We start from the raw sequence: 6,547 nt of genomic DNA on the forward strand, positions 1-6,547 counted from the left end.
GGAAATCATAATTAAGGAAATCGATCGTATCTAGAAAAGACTCTCACGCTGCAATAAAATTGATTGTATATGGAACAGACATAACGCGACGTGCTCTATGCGTGGAGGAGTCAGGAACCAAGAGGAGTCCTGTTTGTATGGTTAGCCGTTCTTTCCTTGTTTTTTTTTTCTTTCCGAATCGATAGGAGGGATAGACTTCTTACGGCGTGGAGTAGTCAGGAACAAAAAGGACTCGTGCCTGTATGGTTGGCCGGTTTTTCCTCCGGTTTTTATTTCGGGATCGATTGGAGGGACAGACTTCTTACGGTTTTATGGCGCGGGTGTGCCAAACTTTTTGACGTATGATGGTTCATTAACGTAAGACTTCTACCTAAAATCGGACGCTCGGCCACGAGGTAGGAAAGGGTTCGGCCTGGTTTTCTTTACGGACGAAGCAAACTCGATCTGATCGATCGATCTGATAGGATGTTTTTAGCAAGTCCGGTTTTTTTAGGTACGGACCGTACGAAGCGGAAGGAACTGGTTTATTTGACGGACGAAAAGTTATTCCGGTTTTTTTAACCTACCAACACCACCGATCCGTAACTTATTAGTAGAGTAGAGATAGTCACGCAGCCTTGAGCACCAAGCAAACTTGGCTTGGCGATTTAAAAAATAATCGATCCGATCGGATTGACCGGCCGGCCGGCCGTACAAATTGCCTTGGCCTTTGCGTGCCCCGTACATGGACAGCGCAAGGCTCGCCCAAAGTGTGGCTCAGGCCTTGGCCTGGCTAGCTCGTGAGAGCATCGGCCGGCCCGGCCACTTCTCCTCTTTTTTATTCTTTCTTTCCTTTGCCTTTTCATTTGACAGTTTGTCATGAGCTATTTAATCAGCCCATTAGCAAAACTTCACATAGACTACTTTTAGCCTCATATTTATTTTTACTAAATAAATAAATATATTAATATTTACTAATTCAATTCTATACCTAATAATAAAGGAGCTAAGGTTTCTGCCAAAATTTTCGTCCAACAAATTTTTGGACCATTTTGCCCTTCCACCAAACTACATAATACAGCAAATGCCATGGTACCGATTCGTTTTGTTCCGGCTCCTCTCCTTCGCATATCTTCCAGCAGAACTCTCCGCCAACCGCCTAAGCTGGTTCCTACAATCCGTCCGTCACCGCGCGACGCGTTTTGCAGATCGAACGGGAACGAAATCGTGTAGCTTCCGGTGTCTAGAGTCCTGATACACTTTAAGCTCGACCCAAGCCATCGCAATCGCAATCTCCTATAAATCCCAACCCTCTTCTGGCTCGAAAAATCTTTGAGGCCGCGCCGCTGCCGGCGAGCTTGCCATCGTCGTACATGCAGCATGGGTAGAGGCGTGCTGCCATGGATGCCAGAAACGTGGAGGCCGCTGGTCGCTGCGCTGGCCCTGGCACGTGGAGAGCTCGCCTGGAAGGCAACCGCCCCGAAATCCGCCGATCTAAAGATGAGCAGGATAAATCGGCTACTACTTCTGAGACGCTGAATCGACCAATCTGGAGGATGAGCAGGGCTTGGCGAGCGGAATCCAGCCGATCTAGAGGACGAGCGACTATGGTGTCACAATCGTGGAGGGGAGACCCTGGATCTGGGGGATGCCTCACGACTCGCCGGCAAAAATCCGAGGCGGCTTTGCGTTATCCTGACACCGGAGCTTCTAGAGAGGGCTCGATGCGCCTTGGCTGCAGTGCTTGTAGCTAGCGAACGGGCATCTGCTCCCTTTCATGGTTAGAAAGAACTCCGCTAGGATGCAGAATATCTTCAGGCTGCCCCTCTCTATGCTGCCGTTGGTGGATAACTGAGCGAAGGCAGAGCATCTTCAGGCTACTACACTATGTGCTCTCATCGTCGTGCTCTTGGTTGAGCTCCATGGTACTCGGAAGTTACTGCCAGGTTTCTGCAGCTCGTCCCCACACTGCGGAAACTCGGCAGCAGCAGCTAGCTGCCCCACGCCACGCGACTCAGAAACCACCTCCATACGACCAAGCATGTCTATACGTAATTTTGCAAGTTTGCAAGATAAGCTTAGTTAAAAATTCAGCTATCCTCCTATTTTTTTTTCATGTAAGCATGTTTTGCCAAGGTAAACTTAAGCCAGCGTGCTAACTAATTATGTTTCATGCTTAACAAATATTTAATACTGGATGCTCATCAACTCTCTTTTCATAGTGGGTACTTGCTCCGTAGCGAAGCACGGGTTTTGTCCTAGTAATTAATAAATCATTAATCATCTTCCCGGAATAATTCTGTAACTCTCTAAAACTATTTCTTTAATCCCGAAACTACCCCTAGCAATATCGAAACCTTAAGTGTGTCACCTACGGTTCGAGAATGTGCAGACATGATCGAGACGCCTCTCCGACCAATAATCATCAGCGGGACCTGGAGATCTGTAATGACTCCTACATATTCAACAATGAACAATGTGATCGAATGAACCATATACATACAGTACCGATTCCCTTTGTCACACGATACTTTACTTGTCCGAGGTTCGATCATCGGTATCTCCATACCTAGTTCAACCTCGTTTCCGACAAGTCCTCTTTACTCGTACCGTGGTATGTCATCTCTTGTGACCTAGTCACATGCTTGCAAGCTAATTAGACGACATTCCACCGAGAGGGCCCAGAGTATATCTATCCGTCATGGGGATGGACAAATCCCACTCTTGATCCATATGCCTCAACTCGCACTTTCCGAATACTTAATCCCATCTTTATAACCACCCATTTACACAATGGCGTTTGATGTAATCAAAGCATCCTTCCGGTGTAAGTGATTTACATGATCTCATGGTCGAAGGACTAGGTAACTATGTATTGAAAGCTTATAGCAAGTTGAACTTAATGACTTGATCTCATGCTACGCTTATTTGGGTGTGTGTCCATTATATCATTCATCCAATGACATAACCTTGTTATTAACAACATCCAATGTTCATGACCACGAAACCATGATCATCTATTAATCAACAAGCTAGTTATACAAGAGGCTTACTAGGGACTCCTTGTTGTTTACATAGCACACATGTATCAATGTTTCGGTTAATACAATTATAGCATGGTATGCAAACATTTATCATAAACACAAAGATATGATAATAACCATTTTATTATTGCCTCTTGGGCATATCTCCAACAGAAATAACATAAGCGTTGGATAAATTTAAAATATTCAAAGCTGAAGTTGAAAGTCAGCATGATAAAAGAATAATAATACTAAGGTCTAATCGTGGAGGGGAGTACTAGGGTCGACATACTCCATATGGCCAAGTCCTTGGACCTTTTGCAATGTTCTTACAGGAGATTGGTATAGTAGCCCAATATTCTATGTTGGGCGAACCTCAGCAAAATGGAGTAGCTGAAAGGCGTAACCGTACCCTTATGGATATGGTGTGCAGTATGATGAGCTATTCCACCCTACCATTAGGATTGTGGATTTAGGCATTAAAACCCGCTATTCACATTCTAAACAGAGTACCAAGCAAGTCGTTGCCCAAAACACCGTATGAGCTATGAACAGGGATAGTGCCTTCTCTAAACCACCTGAAAGTGTGGGGGAGCCCTGCTGAGGCCAAAGTATTTAATCCAAATATTGCAAAGTTAGATACCAAAATAGTCAGGTGCCATTTTATTGGCTATCCTGAAAAGTCAAAAGGTTATCGTTTCTAGTGTCCAGATAAATACACAAAGTTTATAGAAACAAGACATGCTGTCTTCTTAGAGGATGACATGATGAGGGGGAGCATGGTAGCTCGGAAAATTGATCTGGAGGAGAAGAGGGTGCATGCACCTAATCCGATGACCCAGGAGCCATTTTTTGTGCTACCATGTGCACCTCCACTGATAATCCCTACGGTTGTGGTGCAAGCGCCTGTTGTGACTCCACCCATGACAAAGATGAGTGAAAATTCGGAACCTGTCCGTCAGGAGCCAAATGAACCATTTGTTGAGCATGAAAGGGAGCAACAACAGCCACCTCCAGAGGATGAGCCACTAGTTGAGGAACAAAACGCTCCAGAGAATGAGGCCCTTAGAAGGTCTGCAAGAGCTAGAAAATCAACAATTTCCACTGATTATAAGGTTTATAATACAGAAACAGTTCATATGGAAGCTGATCCCACTTCATATGAAGAAGCCATGAGAAACCCTGACTCATCAAAGTGGGTGGAGGCCATGTAAGATGAAATGAAATTGATGAGTGCCAACGATGTTTGCGACGTAGAAAATATTCCTACTGGAGCCAAAACAGTAGACTGCAAATGGGTCTACAAAATCAAATATGACTCTGATGTTGTGCAGAGTATGCAGTTGGGAAACCCCAAGATGAAGGTATGATGAGCACAACAACAAGTTTTTCCTCAGTAAGAAACCAAGGTTTAATCGACCAGTAGGAGAAAGAAATCACTTCTAAAGGTGTTGCTGGCTGACTTTGGCAGGGCGCACTACCGGTGTCAGCAATGACGTAGAACCTGCACACAGCACAACCAAATTACTTTGCCCCAACTTACAGTGAGGTTGTCAATCTCACTGGTTTTGCTAAAAACAAAGGATTAGACGTATAGTGTGGAAAGAGATGTTTGTTTGCAGTGAAATAAAGAGAACAATGCTTGCAGTAGATGGTTTTATCAGTGTAAAAGAAAGGACAGGGGTCCACAGTTCACTAGAGGTGTCTCTCCATAAAGATAAATAACATGCCGGGTAAACAAATTACAACTGGGAAATTGACAGAATAAAGACCATACATGACAAGATGATTACTATGAGGTTCATTTGGGCATTACAACAAGATTCATAGACCGTAATCAAATTGCATCTATGACTAATAATCCACCCTCAGGATATCATCCAAACAACTGTGGTTATTATGTTGCAAGCAACAGATTATTGCATTAAGTAAAGTATGTAAAGTAAACAATAGAATTATCCTTGGATAAAGCTTTGTTATTTTCTCCCTAGTAGCAACAGCACATCTAGAACCTTAGGAGTTACTATTACTCTCCTAGATTACTAGAGGCATGAACCCACTATCGAGCATAAATACTCCCTCTTGGAGTCACAAGCACATACTTGGCCAGAGCATCTACTAGCAACGGAGAGCATGCAAGATCACAAATAACATATAAAATAGGTCTATAATCAACTAAATCATAGTATTCAATATTCATCGGATCCCAGCAAACACAACAGGTAGCATTACATAAACATGATCTTCATCATGATAGGCAGCCCACAAGATCTAAACATGAAGCATAAGGAGGAGAAGACAACCATCTAGCTACTACTATGGACCCGTAGTCCAGAGATGAACTACTCACGCATCACTTCAGAGGCGGGCATGGTGATGAAGAGGCCTCCAGTGCTGATCTCCCTCTCCGGCAGACTGCCGGGAAGAGCTTCAGAACCCTCCCGAACTAGGGTCGATGATGGCGACGGCTACGGAACTTTTCATGGATGGAGGCTCAGGTGTTTAGGTTTTTCCGAAGGTTGTCTATTTATAGGCGAAAGGGCGATGTCGATGGGCGCCCGAGGGGCCCGCACCATACTTAGGCGTGGCCAGGGGGGCCGCGCCTAGGGGTGGTGTGGCCGCCTCCTGGCTCTTCTCCGTCTCCCCTTTGGACTCCGTCTTCGTGACAACAAAATAGGAACTTCGACTTTCATTTCGTCTAATTCCGAGAATATTTTCAGAATAAATTTTCTGAAATACAAAAACAACAGAAAACAAGAACTGGCACTATGGCATCTTGTTAATAGGTTAGTTCCAGAAAATGCATCAAAATTCCACGAAGTGTAAACAAAACATATAGAAATTGGTCTAAAACAAACATGGAGCATCAAAATTTATAGATACATTTGCAACATATCAGACTCGAATGAAAATGTAGAGAAGTACAAATCACGACTTGTGGCAAAAGAATTTACACAAATAGATGGGATAGATTACAATGAGACATTTTCTCCAGTCTCATGTAAGGATTCCTTCAGAATCATAATGGCACTAGTTACACATTTTGATTTAGAGCTACATCAAATGGATGTAAAGACATCATTTCTAAACGGGGATTTAGAAGAAAATGTCTACATGAAAGAACCCAAGGGTTTTATCATGGAGCGCAAGGAAGATATGGGATGCCACCTAAAGAAGTCCATTTCTGGATTAAAGCAAGCCTACATACAATGGTATCTAAAGTTTAATGAGACAATTAAGAGATTTGGATTTAAAGAAAATGTTGAGGACAACTGCGTTGATGCAAAGTTTAAAAGTGGGAAATATATTTTCCTAATATTGTATGTAGATGATATTCTGCTTGCCACCAGTGATGTTAGTCTACTGCAAGAGACAAAGAAGTTCTTGTCCTCAAATTTTGATATGAAAGATCTTGGTGAAGCATCATATGTTTTGGGCATAGAAATTCATCGAGATAGGAAAAATGGAGTACTAGGACTATCACAAAAGGCTTATTTAGAAAAGATTCTAAATAAGTATAATATGCATAAGGGCAATGCCACACC

Source organism: Lolium rigidum, chromosome 3 (assembly GCF_022539505.1).
Source record: "Lolium rigidum isolate FL_2022 chromosome 3, APGP_CSIRO_Lrig_0.1, whole genome shotgun sequence".
NCBI classification, from domain to species: domain Eukaryota; kingdom Viridiplantae; phylum Streptophyta; class Magnoliopsida; order Poales; family Poaceae; genus Lolium; species Lolium rigidum.